The 17,765-nt window shown below is 37.3% G+C and overlaps 1 protein-coding gene across 1 annotated transcript in view; it reads left to right on the plus strand.

Annotated features, from left to right (window-relative positions):
* Positions 1 to 655: 655 nt before the first annotated feature.
* Positions 656 to 17,765, plus strand: part of LOC5576943 (sorbin and SH3 domain-containing protein 1) — a 554,761-nt gene continuing 537,651 nt past the window's right edge. The window contains exon 1 of the mRNA XM_021841007.1: positions 656 to 700. The gene's annotated coding sequence lies outside the window, so the exon portion shown is untranslated. The remainder of the gene's footprint in view (positions 701 to 17,765) is intronic.

Consider the following 17,765-nt stretch of genomic DNA (forward strand, 5'->3'; position numbering starts at 1 on the left):
GGAATACCAGATTGAATCATTGGTAGAAGTTCAGATGAAATCCCTTAAAGAGTTCCTGATGGAATCCCTACAGAAACTCCTGATGAAATTCCTGGATGAATTCCTGATAAGATTTCTGATGGAACTGCTGATAAAATTCGTAGAGGAATTCCTTATGATATGCTTTGAAAAAATACTGATAGAATTCCTCGAGGGACTTCTGATATAATCTCTATAAGAACTCCTGAAGGAATCTCTGGAGGAAGTCCAGATGAAGAGCGCACATTTGCTAGATTCACGCATTTTTACTTTCCACCAATCTGCATCAGCAGTTCATGGGACGTCGAAGCTTCAATTTGACATGCTGACGTCGTGCAACATCCCTACAGACAGTACGATCAGTTCGTCAAACATTTGGCTCCACCCACCGTTGGTTTGAGCAAAATCAAACGAGTTTGATTTTGGCCGACCCATTCATCAACCGTCAAATCGGTTTCACAAACTGTCAAATTGGTTCGTCAAGCAGCATCACAAACGGTCAAACATAGCACCAACATGAGCACCAACGTGGGGGGCGGAGTCAATGTTGGTCAAACCGTCTAAGTGTCTGTGGGCTGCATTATGCGTAATTAATGGACAACCTCTTTACATAATTTCTGTTTCTTTTACAGAGCATCTTCTACAGATGGCGTAAGGAGTGATTCCTGTACTCTCGAAGCTGGTAAGTAGTTTCAACTGTTCAGTAGCCTAGAACCATCCATCATAAACCGTATTTGGGTGTCATTCTTCCAAACAAAATATCATACAGCCATTGTAGCAACTCCAAGCAACGTAGCAAGAGGAATCGCATTCACTGTGCAATTCGAATCGGTTTCAAGTTCTCCAGCATTGTTCTGGAGGGGATCATTACCGCGCCAAATGAAGCGTAAACTGCTTGCTTTGCTGGCTGCCTGGTTGACACATTTGACTGCGAAAGAAAACCAGATGTAGCGATCTCCCTAGAAGTGATTTCCACGAATTGTATTTCCGTAGCCGGATTCAAAGACCAGCTCGCGTAACTTTTCATAAGGATTTATGCTTGGAAGGCTCTCTTTATTAACTTTCTCTTCAATCAACAACTGAGCTACATTAACCTCTTCTGTTGCGTTTTTTGTATTACTTAAATGCTAGCCAAGGACATTGTATTTCGATCCATAGTGAAAAACTTCCCAAAAGCTTTAGTATTGCACTGTTATAATCGAAAGAGAGCTAGAGAAGAGAGAGTCTCTCGTTGTTACATAGGTCCTTTAGCACTCTCGCTGAACTTTTCCAAACGACCTAAGTAACAATGGGAGATTCTTTTATCTTGCGTTCTCTTGCGATTATGAAAATGTAATACTAAGGGTTTGTGAAAGTTGATCATAAGACAGTATCCTTGGCCAGCGATTCATACAAAAATGCAACGGAAGATGTAAACAAAGTGAGGCAATGTTACATAAGTCTTTTAGAAAAGTTCAACGAGCATTCATCACTTAGAGACAGTAATACCTTTCCCCCTTCCTTCGGTTATTGGACTAAATCACAACGTCTTCGAGGGGAACCTCCCGGGGCAATACATTTTTCCGTGTCGAGTGTCATCCGGATTCCGGATCCCTTTGTTTTTTCGTTCATTACTGGCGCGAGGCGAGACTTGTTGGTTTTGTTGTCGTTTGGTTTTTCCGTCCTCGTCTTACACAACTAAATATTGCCACGGAGTATCGAAATCTATACCTTCTCCTCGGCGCGTCGGTTGGATGTGGGTGCAGCGGGGGTCGTCGGGTTCGGCGATGGTGATGTTCCTATATGGAAAATAGACTCGCGTGCCATGATCGATACACTGCCAGTGGTGCTCAACTTGAATGTGATCCAATTAGCCTTCGTTTTACAATGGGTCATTTTTGGCCAATCGACACTGTAATTGAGCTTTATCTTTGTAGAGAAAAGAGACTGAAATCGGAAATTTTCTGGGCTTTCCTTCGTTTCAAAAACGAACATACCTGTTCGTGTTTGAAACAGCTTTCAGTGACCTCTAGAAGTGGCGCTACAAAAAGGTGGTCAATGGCAAACACATTTATTATTATTATTAGCAAATACCTTTGAAAAGCTCTAAAAATGCATTTTCGAACCGATTTCCGTTCTTTTAGCCTTAATAATAGTTATGAAATGGGGCCTTCCTTAGCCGAGTGGTTAGAGTCCGCGGCTACAAAGCAAAGCCATACTGAAGATGTCTGGGTTCGATTCCCGGTCGGTCCAGGATCTTTTCGTAAAGAAAATTTCCTTGACTTCCCTGGGCATAGTATCATCGTACCTGCCACACGATATACGAATGCGAAATTGACAAGTTTGGCAAAGAGAGCTCTCAGTTAATAACTGTGGAAGTGATCATAAAAACACTAAGCTGAGAAATCGGCTCTGTCCCAATGGGTACGTTAATGCCAAGAAGAAGAAGAAGAATAGTTATGAAACCTCAGAACCACACAGATAAAAGTATTTAAAATGCATCACGTTCAATTTTCAATAACGGTGCTTGAACGTTACATGATCTAATAAATTTGGGGCCCAGATAGCCGTAGCGGTAAACGCGCAGCTATTCAGCTAGACCAAGCTGAGAGTCGTGGGTTCGAATTCCACCGGTCGAGTATCTTTTCGAGTTGGAAATTTTCTCGACTTCCCAGGGCATAGAGTATAAGAACACTAAGCTGAGAAGCAAGCTCTGTCCCAATAGGGACGTAACGCCAGAAAGAAGAAAAAGAAGAAGAAGAAGATCTAATACATTTAAAGTGCATTTTGTATGCCATTGAAAAAATAAAACATCGACATTTCAGTTCATTTTTATGTTCCAAATATGTGCATGGAAATAAACTTAAATTGACAACATGTTTTTAGTTGTACAAATCCTACATATTTTTGAAAACAAGGGCATCTGAAATTAAGCATAAGCATCGATGAACGTACAGTTCGTAGTTGCTACTCCTGATTGACCAGAATAATCGATGTTGCACAAGGAACCAATAGATGAAGCTTGGGAGTACCTTTCCATCTTCAATGTACACTTTCGAGAACTCCAAAAATTAAACAGTCAATACCGGTGCCGGCCACGTCCTTACGGCCATCGGGGAAGGAAAGAAATGTTAGTGTGACATCCATTGTTTCTAGAGACCGAGATCTCCTCTGCATCTCCATGGTTGTCACGGGAAGGAGTTTTGTTAGTGGGGAGGGATCATAGCTGCATGATCAGGATTCACCTTGGTAAGCGATGCAATTCATGCAGCCTCAGGTAAAAAAATCACCTATTAATACTCTCAAGACAACGTGAACGTCGAACCATTCAGAGGCTGTTTTTTATAATGATAAAATTAGATGTTCATATTCTGTTGAATCAATTTATTTAAGTAACAATTCCATCGTTGTCATGATAAAAATACGGTTTTTTTTTAATTTAAAATAAAAGCATGAAATGAGCAAACCAAATGGATCATCCATCCTTGATTGAGCAGCTTAGCTCGCAGCTACTTTGGTTGAAGCTACTTTAATCAGCGTGTTAATTTCACAATAGCAAAATATCACTCCGGCGACGCGAAAACCTGGAACTAGAATGCAATCAGCACTCGTACAAACTAAAAAGGGAAAAAAAATCGCCGACTACACAAAAAAATGTTTTTCTGGTGAAGATGAAACGAAGCAAAAATTCAAACTTTCAAGCTAAAAACTTAATCGTTTGGTCACCACCAGTGAGTGATCAATCGATTGAGCCCCCAGCCGGATCCCCTGTCCGGCTCTCCAGTTCCCGAAAATCTGAAGTTTGGCCTCAAGGCAACTTCACCTTCTGCTTGGGTTTTAACGAAGCACTGCCCAGCTGTACGCGTGCAGAATAAACCGGTTTATTTCCGCTTTAGACATATTTTTTTAAACAAACGGCACTAGCCGTTTCATCAGCCGAATATAATAATTTGCGGAGACGATAAAAACATGACAGATCAATTTTCAACACCATTTTTGGAAACATTGGCATAGTTGCTAGCTTATTTTCAAAATGATCAGATTTCGTCTTTTTGCATTTTTAGTCTTATTAGTGTGTACTCCTCTAACAATGTCGCATATAATTTTTCTTAAAGACACTTTAGTACTATGTAACCAATACTAAGGTAATACACGCTTAAATTAAAACATACTAACACCTCTTCAAAAAACGGTATTATTTTCTAGAAAAACCCTACAAGCTACAAGCACATATTTATCTGGGATGGTACAAATTTGTCGATAGTTTTTGATACAGATTATGTACAGTATTCTTTGCATCGACTTTCTCTTTGGAGAAGTATACTAAACTGAATCGATTTTCTGAACATTTTTACAGGATGGCGAAGGAAGATGAGTACTTTCTATTGAATCAAAAGTAGTAGTCGAAAACATTCACCCGGCAAGTAATTAGCTTAGGAAACAATCGATGAAGAGAAATCGATCACTGCTGTTACTCTCTTATGGTACTGAACGCGAGATATAATTATAACATTTTTGGGTTGAACAATTTTTGAAATCAAGTATCCAACTGATTGAGGCAATTCCATACTAATTTTCACAAAACTATTATTTAAATACTTAGTATTTCCAAAAGCTTTCCAACCCAACCTTTGCCAAGCATGGACGTTACTTCAATAAATACTACGTTTACTTTCCAAATTATGGACGTTTTTTGGTTTTCTTTTACATTCTATGTTAAAGATGGTCGGCGTTAGGTCAGAGGGAACCAAGTACAAAATTGGATTATTCTTTCATTAGATGCGAAATTACCTTACCTCCATTTCACTTTGATCAGATTTGATGAATGCTGTGAAACACGAGAGATATGTAATAAATTTACTTTGGATGATCAATAAAAATCGATAAAAGTATGCAGTCAGTGCTTAATACCATAACTGCGAAAATGATCAGCACGCTGAGGAATGCGAGGAAATGAAAAACATTTCAAGAGATTTGTCAGATTTTTCGACATCGAATGATTCTTTTACTCATCCGTCAATAGAAATTCATAAATATAAATTGATTCGATCATTTACCATATTTGGATGGGTGGTCACAAATTGCAACAATTTCTGTGCAGACAGAGCGGACCAAGTGTTGAAAAGAAATAAGCTGATTATTTATTGCATTTTTTGAGTCGATTCCAAAGTTCGATAAAAGTTTATGATAGTTCTATGGTACATATATGAATGGAATGTGCTAGAAACCGTTTATTGGACTAGTATACCTTAGTCGGTACTAAAGATTTTCACTTGGTCTACTCTGACTGAACGCATATTCGAATATTTCTGGTCTTCATTGCCGTGACCCTGCAAAACCTTAATTTTCAAGCTATCGTAATTCCATTGATTTCAGGATTGACGATAAGGACTATTGAAGAATTTACGATACTGGTGTCGAAGGGTCTTGATAATCTGTTTATATTGAGATATGCACCCGATTTGACCATGTAAGCATTAAATGATTGTAGTTTTCCTATAAATTGTTCAGTCAGAGTGAACCAACTCACTGAACTATGGTCTTTAGTTCAGTCGGAGTGGACCATCTACAAATAGTCCATCCAATAATCGTTCTATCAGAGGTTTGAATTATGATTTTTCAGGATTATCACTTCACATTATATTATTTGAAAGTAACACAAAGATGTGTTGAAATATTAAACCAAAATTTTAACGAGTTAAAAAATTACAAAGTGTTAGACTTTAAGTCCATTTTTCTCAAAATATGAAAAATGTCACTTGGTCCACTCTGACTTAACACCGACCATATGTGGTACAGAATTGTTCAGATAAAAAGGATTTTTGAGTCTACGGTGTATAGAGAAATGTGGCAACACTTCCTCCATATTTTCAAAACGTCATAATTATAATACACAAATCTTTAGGCCGTTTATTTTTTAAGCACAGCAGATCATGTTTAAGAAAGAGGAAAAATTAGGTTTTGTTTTTTCCATTGTTGTATTTATTCAAATGGCTTTTTGCCATACATGAGCTCGCCTCAATTTTTTTTTTCGGTGCTGAAACACATTTTTTTAGCTTCTTCCAAATTTCTCCAAGAATTTCTTATGATGTTCCCCTCAGGGATTTCTTCAATGGTTCCTCCAGGAATTTCTACAGGAATCCTCTACGGATTCCTCCAGGAGTTCATCTAGAGACTTTTGCACGAATTTTTCCAGATAGTTTCCCAATCTAGGAATCCAATCATGAAAACCATAACGAATTCATCCACGGATTTTTCCAAAGATTACTCCCAGTAATTTTTCTAGAATGAACTTACAATCGCGGCCGGATTTTCAAGACCGGTAACTCTGGGAATTCCTTCTGTAATTCTTTCAGGAATAATTTTAAAAATCCATCCTTGAGTTCCTTCAAGTATTCCTACTCTGAAGAAACTTCTACAGGAATGGGGAAATCCCTGGAGAAATATTTGGGAAATCGCCGGATGAATGCTTCCTGGAGCAGCCAAGAAAAAATTGAGTAACTATTGTATTGTTAAATTGTATGTAGCTATTTATTTAGGGCGCTGCAAAACGCCTGGGGTAATTAAAACGATAGATTTAGATTTTTCCCGACGTTTCGATTCTATTCAAGTCCTAAAGGAAGTCCTGAAGGGATCTTTGGAGGAGTACGTGGGCAATAGGATTACTTAGAGTGTATCTAGATTTTTCCTTTTCCCTTCTTCTCCTCGGCATAACGTCCTCATTGGCGCAGAGCCTGCTCATCAACTTGCGAGCTTCTACAGGATTATACGTATTCTGAATCTGAATCCAGAATTTTAAAATTTTGTTATACAGGTATGTTCCGTTATTATCACGTTCCGATTTTGTCACGCTCCGATTTTGTCACGTTCCGATTTCGTCACCAATTTATTCCGTTTTTATCAACACAAAAAAATGTTTTTTTCTTAGTTTTTTCAAATGCTTGGAATATAAACTCAAAACTTATTAAAAGCTATTTAAATGTTGTTCATTAGCCTCAGGGTCGAATTTTCGACATTATGTTGGTGTTGATCACCTATGAAACATGGTAGGTGTCAAGTCATATACGATTCAATATGGTTTGATTCCTTCCTATCCGCTAATTAATTGAAGTTTTCAAATTTAGCATGGGCTGATGGACAAGATTGATGCATCTTTCAATATTCGAGAGTTGCTCTGGCCACGTCCTAGCAACCAGGTTTGACAGAACTCCTCTACGATGCAAAAATGAGGCGATTTTTATGTTTTATTGAGGAGCAAAAATTGCACTCAACATTTTCAACACAGATCCTCAAACGATTCGAATGAGAGTGCAAAAAGTACGAGGATATTTTTCTGGTTCTCTTTCTCTCTTGTTGCTAAGGTCACATTTACCCACACTTTGAAAGAACTCTTGAGTGTCCCGTCCGAACAAAACAGCACTCGCGGAGTTGTTATGGCACTTGTGTCATTGAATTTTGCTCTGTTCTGCATCTTTCTCGCTGATTTTTCGATAACTCTTTGCTTATTATTTTTCAGTCGCTCGGAAAAAGGTAACGGGAGAACGCTGCTCTAGAGTATGTTACTGAACTCTGATGATGTACAGGAGTATAATCAAGCATGCTAGTATCGTCTGGAATTCGTGTTGCAGAGACCTCTACTTATTCTTATATAACATGGCATCATATAATTTTCTATGTAAATGTGATAGGCGTATAGTAATGAGAATTATCAATTCTTTGTTATAAATAATGTACCTGGGTATGAACTTAACAATATTTAAGCAATGGCAAGGAACATTATCGAGCTCATTTTATTTAAGACTGTCGATCTCGTCATATTTTTTACATTATCTTCCATCTCTCAAAATCGATAACATTACACAGATTATAGCATTAGCCATTGATTAGGTCCTGTTTCAAGGGTAGGGGAAGAGTTCCAGCAAAACTTAACAATCTATTGAAATATTTGGAATCTTCATACAATAAGTTTGCATCAGGGAAAATAGAAAGAGGCTGATGGCTAACAGTTTGAGAAACGGTTGATACTGAATCGTCTCACGTCACGCACGTTCCCATCCCAATTTTTTTGGGATCTTGATTTTTGAGCGGACACGCACCTCATCGTGGAGACCAACAAATTAATAAACAACTACCTTACGCTTATTCATAACCCTTAGCAAAAGACATTCTAACCAAAACGTTCTATTTTGGTCATGCTTGTTTTGGAGTTTGTACACTTTGTGTTTTTGATAAACCTATTCAACATAGTTTTTCCAAAAAAATATAGTAGGATTTTAATTTAGGTTAGTGCTAGCCAATTCGTGATTCAACGATAAACGGTAAAGGTGGCGCTGTTCTAGAATGGCGATTAATGCATCCCAGTCGAATCAGTGAAGAAAAATTACCCAATCATTCTACAGAATAGATTTTGACAATGAAAAGCACAGGAAACCGTAAATATTCATTTAAGCTTGCAAAACTATCGCAACATATCCCCACATTTAATCACCGATCGGATGTCAAATGTGTGCAAAATGTACCTTAGCAAAATAAAAAACTCTCAGTTGATAACTGCGGAACTCAGTTGGGATGTAATGTCTGTATGGCATTACATCCCAACTGAGGAAAAGTCTTTTTTCAGATTACTGTTCTTATGAAAAGCAAAAGGATGAGCATGGACAGAAGAAAAAGAAATTGATTCGTGTCAAATATTTCTCGAAAGAAAAGACAATTATCAGCTCGACCCACTTCCTTGTAGTTATTTTTACAAATATGACGCATCTCATTATGTAATGCACATTTATGTGATTATCAGTTTAATATTCCATATTAAATACAATGAATATCTAACCAACAAAACTTAAACTATTAAAGATTTATCGCATTAAATAATCATATTGAATGATTGCAGACCCAATCAACTTTATTTACGATATTATACGAATGAACAATCTTAATACCAATCACAGCTCCAAAACATCAATACTGTGCATTTATATGATGAAATTGTGTGTTATCCTGGCAAAACTGCAATTTTGTTTTAAAATTTGTAAAATATTTTGTCTAAGAAAATTATTCCGTTTTTGTCACGGTTCCGATTTTATCAACTGAAAACTGCCGATCGTGTTGATAAAAACGGAACATACCTGTACCATGAACCGAGGGAATTGGCGAAATATTGTTGGCGAGGCTTTATCAAGATAATTGATGTAAAGCCAAATAAGTAAGTAAGTACCTGTACCCTACAAATATGTACAAAGCGTGCTCAAAGTAATATGAATAAGCATTTTTGAATCCCCTGTACTGTAACGATTTTTATGCAGAAATTGCTGGAGAAATCCATAACGCAATTTTCGGAAAAATCCATTGGATGAAATCTCTGAAGGATTCCTTAAATGAAACGATGAATAAATTTCTAAAAAAAAAGTTCTGGAAGAATTTTTCGATGAATTCCTGAATTTCTGAGCGTTATAAATGGTGTCATACTTAGGAAAAAACTTTTTGAACTAGCGAAATAACTACTGATAACCCGTAACCTTTCCATCAATAAACAACCTAAATTTTTAAGGAATATCCAATGGAATTCCTGTTAAAACATTTGGAACTATTCTTAGAGGAACCATTGTACAAATAACTGAAGAAATCTTTGTAGGAATCATTGGAGTTATCCATGTTGAAATCGCTGTAACGGGTTTTTTGGAGGAATCCTTATAGAAAATTGAAGGGCAATTTCTGGAGATTTCTTTGTGAGTAATTCCTGGAGAAATACCTTAAATTATACCTAACAGATTTTCCTGTAGGATCACTAAAAAGTAGAGGATGTTGAGGAACTCCTAGAAATTTTTTTTAGAAGTTCTCCTAAGAAGTTCTGAAAGCACATCTTGAGAAATCTATGGAGCAAGTCCTTAGGGAATTCCTGAAGGAATTCTTTGTTCCATTTTTGAAAAAAATCTTTGAAGGAATTCCTGGAGGTATTTCTGGAAAATTTTCTAAGGGATTACCTGAAAACAACCTTAAAAAGATCACTGTGGAAACATTCAACTTTTGGAGAAAAAAAAATCGTTGGAGGAATTTCTTAAGGATTCCAAGAGGATTTTGATGACTGAATCACTGAAAGTTTCTTACAAGCTCCATCGAAATTTATGACAAGAAGATTGACTATTTGCCTATAGAGTAAGGTGGGGCAAAAGTTCAACCTTAGAGTTAAAATTGATATTTTCAGAAAAACAATAACAGTTGAAAAGTAATAATAGCATTACAATGGACTTTCATCAAATTGGTCACAATATTGCTGAACTAACTTGTGTTAAAATAATTACCCCTTTTTAGTTATAACAGTTACAAAATTGACTGTTCTAAACAAACTTTCGCTGGGGCAACAGTTCGAATCAAGTGTGCTGATTTAAACACAAAACATCGATGGTTTCGTGCCAAGAATATCTTTTGCTAGTCTTAATAACATTTTGGCATAAAAAACATTTAATTTTGACAACTACCGAAAAGCTAAACATTACATATAATTTGCAATTGGATTAGATGGACAAAATGATGTGAAAATTTGCAAAAAAGTTACACGTCTTCTCAGTGAGAATCGAACTCACGACTCCCCCCACGATTCTCACTCCCTCCACGAACTCACGACTCCCCCCACGATTCTCACTGAGAAGACGTGTAACTTTTTCGCAAATCTTCACATCAATTTGTCCATCTAATCCAATTGCAAATTATTTGTAATGTTTAGCTTTTCGGTAGTTGTTAAACTTCCACTCGGCTGGTTAACCGTAAACCACGATTCATATTTAAAAACAAGTATTAAATTTTGGTCAAAATTATGCCCAAACCATTTGTGTAGGTTAATTGTAGTATAGTAAAAAGATAGAAGTTTGGGAACCACTACACCGCAACCAGCGAGCACACGCCATATGGCTTCGTCTTGCAAGACGGAGTCCCGACGCAACAGCAATCCTACCGACGACGGACACAGCGCGCCGCCTTCCCAACCCAATCCAGCTTCGGTGCTGAGAAAGTTCCGCTTCTGTTGCCATTGAAAGTGCGGACTCGGGTGGGATCGGTCTGAACGAACGCGATCGAAAGTGCGATTTTCAGAGGTGAATTTCCCTATACAAAATTAGCAGGAGGAAAGTTTTCTGTGCGTCAAAAGCTTCGGGTCGTGAAACGGAGTTCGCGGTTACAAGTGTTCGCTCGTGGTGAACGCGCCGGGGAATGAGATCGCGATGAAGCTCAAGTGTCCTTCGCCGTTGTGTTTCTCGTCCGAATCGGACGACGATTATCGGGTCGGGTTGAAGCAGCACTTCGTGGGGGATGGTGGTGGTGGGGTTGGGACGACGAGTGGCACCGGTGGGAAATCGATTTCACTTCTCAAACGAATCGGTACCAATCTGTTGCAGAATCTAAACTATGGACCGTCCGGTTCAATGTCGGTGCATAACGAAGGTGGATCGGGGGGCGCCGAGGAAGTCCCGAGGCAGTTTTATCACGCCTACGACTATCAGCATCAGCAGCGGGAAGTGATTGCATCGGATGAACAGCGACAGGAATCGATGGTGAAACCATCCACCAATAGTGCCGCCGCCAAGTATCGCTATCGGGCACCCGTCTATGCGCTACAGCCGTACTTTTGCAAAAAGTACGAAATTGAACGAAAGCACAAAATCAAGAAACGTGACCTGGTCCGGTTGCAGAGCGAAGGTAAGTACTTAGGAGTATGCACTATGCACACTAGACTGATGCAAATTTTGAATTTTTAACCTATGCTTAAACTTGCTAAGAAATTTTGTATCAGTCTAATGCAAGCCAGTCGTAGTGTATTTGCGAAGTTAGACTGCGCGTCGCGGCTTTGGCACGTGAAATGTGTTCGTGCCATGCTAGAGAAGGTGTGGGAAAATGTAACGTGCCAGCGAGGATAGCCAAAAACAGATGCACGAGTTAGGGTAGCTGTAGTGAAGGCAAACCTGATCATGGGAAATTCGGCTCGACTGTTGGGTAATCCAGAATGCTTCCAGGTTAAAAATATTTTCTGAAGTTTACTTTATTCAGGCAACAATATAGTTAATATTTAGAATTGAAAACACCAAATGGTAAAGTATGGACATATTCCGGACACATGGTCGGCGTTAAGTTAGAAGAGACCAAGTACAAAACTTGAGAAAATTGGATTATTTTCTCATTAGATGCGAAATTTCCTTACCTCCGTTTCACTTTGACCAGATTTGATGATTGCTGTAAACTGCGAGAGATATGAAACACATTTACTTTGCATGATCAATAAAAATCGATGAAAGTGTGCAGTCAGAGAGGACTAAGTGCTTATTACCATAACAGCGAAAATGATCAGCGCGCTGAGAAATGCGAGGAAATGAAAGACATTTCAGGAGATTTGTCAGATTTTTCGACATTGAATGGTTCTTTTACTTATCCATCAATAGAATTTATTAAATATTACTTAATTCGATGCATTTGATTTTGATTTTTGACCACTTACCATATTTGGGTGAGTGGTCACAAATTGCACAATTTCTGCGCAGACAGAGCGGACCAAGTGTTGAAAAGCAATAAACTGATTAATTATTGCATTTTTTGAGTCAATTTTGGAGTCCGATAGAAGCTTTTGGTAGTTCTGTGGTGTATGTATGGAATGTGCTAGAACCCGCTTATTGGACTAGTATATTTTGGTCGGTACTCAAGATTTTCACTTGGTCCACTCTGACTGAACACATATTTGAATATTTCTGGTCTTCAATGCCCTGACCCTACAAAATCTTAATTTTCAAGCTATCGTAATGCCACTGATCTCGGTATTGAAGAATGAATAGAATGGAAGAATTTACGATACTGGTGTCAAATGGTCTTGATAATCTGCTTATCTTAGAGATATGCACCCTGTTTGGCAATGCAAGCATTAAATGGTCAGAGGGGACCAAGTACAAAACTTATTTTGGTATTTACTATATGAGTTATTTAAGAATTTACGATACTGGTGTCGAAGGTTCTTGATAATTTGTTTATCTTAGAGATATGCACCCAATTTGACCATGCAAGCATTAAATGATTGTTATTTTTCAAGAAATTGTTCAGTCAGAGTGAACCAGCTCACTGAACGGTGGTCTTTGGTTCAGTCAGAGTGGACCAAGTGCACATAGTCCATCAAAAAATCGTTCTATTAGAGGTTTGGATTATGATTTTTCATGATTATCACTTCACATTATATTGTTTGAAAGTAACATAAAGACGTGTAAAAATATTGAACCGAAATTTAAACGAGTTCAAAAATTACAGAGCGTTAGACTTTAAACCCATTTTTCTGAAAATATCGAAAATGTCACTTGCTCCACTCTGACTTAACGCCGACCAAATGATTGTTATTTTCCTACAAATTGTTCAGTCAGTGTGAACCAACTCATTGAACGGTGGTCTTTAGTTCAGTCAGAGTGGACCAAGCACACATAGTCCATCAAAAAATCGCTCTATCAGAGGTTTGGATTATGATTTTTCATGATTATCACTTTTAAAAAAAAGACACCCACACGTTAATGCTTCCAGTGGGCATTTTGTCCTTTGAAGGAAGCACCACAGTAGACAACGGACTAGCACTTCACATAATATTGTTTGGAAGTAACACAAAGATTTGTAGAAATATTTGTCCAAAATTTAAACGAGTTCAAAAATTACAGGATGTTAGACTTTAAACCCATTTTTCTGAAAATATGAAAAATGTGACTTTGTCCACTCTGACTTAACGCCGACCACATAAGGCCAACAGTGACTTCAAATGCATCTGATGGGCATAAATTAGCTGACATTTGCGAATTTTTTTTTTCGCACGAATAAATCGTATTCAAACGAAAAATTTCGCAAAAAGTTTTCTGACCTAGTTTTACTGACCTGATTCTCTAAATAATCACTCACAGGAGTATCAAATGGATTAAAATGCGTTTAAATTGAATTGCAATTGACTGCTATTTCCTGGTAATTTGATAACATATTTCAGCAAAACAATACAATCAAATGGTCGGCTTTAAGTCAGAGTGGACCAAGTGACATTTTTGATATTTTCAGAAAAATGGGTTTAAAGTCTAACGCTCTGTAATTTTTGAACTCGTTTAAATTTCGGTTCAATATTTTTACACGTCTTTATGTTACTTTCAAACAATATAATGTGAAGTGATAATCATGAAAAATCATAATCCAAACCTCTAATAGAACGATTTTTTGATGGACTATGTGCATCGAATCATGTAATATTTATAAATTTCTATTGATGGATAAGTAGAAGAATGACTCGATGTCGAAAAATCTGACAAATCTCCTGAAATGTCTTTCATTTCCTCGCATTCCAAAGCGCGCTGATCATTTTCGCTGTTATGGTAATAAGCACTTGGTCCATTCTGACTGCACACTTTTATCGATTTTTGTTGATCATCCAAAGTAAATTTATAACATATCTCTCGCAGTTTACAGCATTCTTCAAATCTGATCAAAGTGTAACGGAGGTAAAGTAATTTTGCATCTAATGAGAGAATAATCCAATTTTCTCAAGTTTTGTACTTGGTCCCCTCTGACGTAACGGCGACCAAATTGTCATACAAAAACCAAGTGATCGGAATATGAGTCTGTTTGGAATTTGAGACAACACGGTACCTACATCGTATTTAATAATGTTTTATTTGCATACTTTCTAAAACCACATTTTATGCATTGGCAAAAAACATGTCCACAAATACGAATCAAGGTGTACACTTTTTATGAATTACCTAGCTGATTATTTTAATACAATACAACTTTTTACAATTAAACGCTAAACAATCTATAATATTAGAACACTGCCTTGCATAATATAATTGATATCCTACGGTAGACAGGTCTAGTTCCAATTAGTGGACCCTAGAATAAAATGCACTGGTCTACCTATAACGCGCCTGTGAACCCGTAGCACGTATCAGCTTAATTAGTTTAGCCGGATAACCATGCTCAGACATAATCTGCAACAGCTCTTTTCTTTTCATTGAATTGTACGCCGCCTTGAAATCAATAAACAGATGTTGAGTCTGCAAGTGATGCTCCCAGAATTTATCTAGGATCATTCGTAAGGTAAATCTGGTCCGTTGTCGAGCGCCCCTCACAAAAACCTGCTTGGTATTCGCTGACGAAGGGCTCCTCGAGCGGTCTCAGTCTGTTAAACAGAATGTGCGACAGTATTTTGTACGCCGAATTCAGTAGGGTAATTCTTCTGTGTATTCTGTGCCCTTTCTTGTTGATTGGGCGGATGAGGCCATCTAACTAGGTGGTGGGGATTTCTTCGTTCTCCCATAGCTTCAGAAGTACTCAGTGGATCGACTGGTAAAGCTGCTCACTAGGCCGTCCCTTACTTTTTCGAAAATGTGAAATGTTGTAAGTTCGTCATTCTAAAGTGCTCGTTTTGATAAGAAAAAAATCAAGTAAAAATTTGAAGTCCGTACATGGACGCCAAGTGGTCTTCAAAGCTTGGGTGATAAAACGTCGAAAGACAAAATGTGGAACGCCAAAATGTCAAACAATAAAACGTCGGAAGGACAAAATGCCGAAAAGAAAAATAAATACGAATGTCTGATAAAACGCCGATCTATTCAATATTCATCGAAGGAATATGAAAAAATCGATAAAAATGTAGCGTAAAATTGAATTATTGAACAATGCTTTAAAACCTAAGGAAGTGAAAAATATATTTTTGAAATTGCTCATCGTAATAGGTTGTTTTTCATCCCGCCAATCTGTCAAAAAAAGGCCGACTTTCCGGCACTTAATTATGCAGTGCTTTAATAGTCATTACGCAACTGAAACCAGTGCTGTAATGATTCATTACGTAACGCTTTCTCATTACGCAACTGTAGAGTTCCGTCATGAATCATTACACAACAATTTTTCAGGAATTGTAAAATAATGGTGAATTCTTTCCGATATGATTTCTGATACCCTCAAGTGGTCTTCTACGACATTGCAAAAAAATGTACGCAACTCGGTGCAGAACTCGATTTTCACAGCACTCATCTTAATTAACCAATTCGGCAAGCCTCGGTTGGATAAATGTACAACTCGTGCTGTAAAAATCGTCATTCTGCAACTTGTTGCGTAAACTACTATTCCATTGTTTTAACCGTGATAGCGTAATTTTTACTTGGTCTTGGGAAGGAAGGTATTAAATCAAATTAAAAATATCCAAATGTTGTTGGAATTGCTCAAGATGTTTTTAACTTTAGGTTACAAATAAAATTATAGGATTCTCTCATCAAAGTGTTAAGTTTAGTCAAACATTGAAAGAAAAATGCAAAAGGCCCGCTTTGAAAAAATAAAATAAAACTAGTTGAAATTAAATGGTATCATACTTAATTTGATTTTCATTTACTTGGGACTGTCTCACTACCGTATAAATGATAAAATTATATAAATTCTCTACACAAAAAATAAATCAATGTTCAAACTCAATTCAGTAGTACAGATAAGAAACTTGCTGCAGATCTTGGCTTCTACATAAGTGATTCTGAAAAATAAATCAATCAATCTATTCAATTGTACTTATTCGAGATAAAGAAAGAGTATGTTTTTAAAGAATAATTATTATTTATTTGGTTTTACATCAATTATCTTGATAAATCCTCGCCGACAATTTTTCTCCAATTCACTCGGTTCATGGCCGCTTCTCTCCATCCTCGAATGCGACCCACGCTCTCCGAATCCTGGTGCACCTGGTCAATCCACCTAGCTCGCTGTGTCCACGCCTTCAAGTTTCGTATGAAATTGATCATCATCTATAAACTCCTAGTTCTAAACAAGGATTTGGACATGGTGTAAACCTGAAAGTTTTTGAGGACGCTAACAATATATCTCCAAAACAGATTTTACTATCAAAACTCTTACCAATTTGCTCGTTTTGTTGAAAAATTCAATTTTCTGCAACAAAGTAGGGAAATCCTTTGTAAATTGCCTACATTAAAGCGTTTTTCGCGGTATTCTTGATATTTAAGGTGAATATGAATCGAAGCCAAAGTTAAAATGTTCAAGAGCACGGATCTGGAGAACCAAAAATCCGTTCAAGCTGAAAACTTAATCGATTGGTCACTAGCTGGTGGTGACCAATCGATTAGGTTTTCAGCTCAAACGGGTTTTTGGTTCTCCAGATCCGTGCTCTTGAAAACTAGAACTTTGGCTTTGATTCATCTTCACCTTAATTATTGATTATTTCCATAAATATTGTCTTTTTAAGAATTTGGCAAGCAGATTTGGATTCAGGAGGCCCAAATTAAGTATGTAAAGTTGATTTCGAAACTAATAATAATAAAATTGACAAGTGATCAATTTCACCTCGAAATGGGATACTCCGATTTTTAATTTTAGACCAGATTTTTGGCACTAACATCACATTTGTTGAAAAATTTCGGTATATGAGCCAATGAGGTTCACCTTCGTACTTGTTTTCCTGCATTTAGTTGTATGATATTTATAACAGTTAAGAAAGCATACCAAGAAAACAGTGAAAATGATCAATTTCACCCGAAATTACGGTATTTAAGTTATACCGAAATTTCTTATTTGTTGCAAAATACTTGAGAGAAACAAGCATAAGCATAGGCATAAACATAGATGACCGTACAATTCGTAGTTGCTACTCCGTGATTGACCAGAACAATCGAAGTTGCACAGAGATTTAATGAATGGGGCTTAGGATTAGCTTACCATTCTTCAATGTGCATAAATCGAGAGCTCAAATTTAATTAGTCAATAACGGCGCCGGCCAC

The sequence above is a fragment of the Aedes aegypti genome, chromosome 2, assembly GCF_002204515.2.
Source record: "Aedes aegypti strain LVP_AGWG chromosome 2, AaegL5.0 Primary Assembly, whole genome shotgun sequence".
Taxonomy (NCBI): Eukaryota; Metazoa; Arthropoda; class Insecta; order Diptera; family Culicidae; genus Aedes; species Aedes aegypti.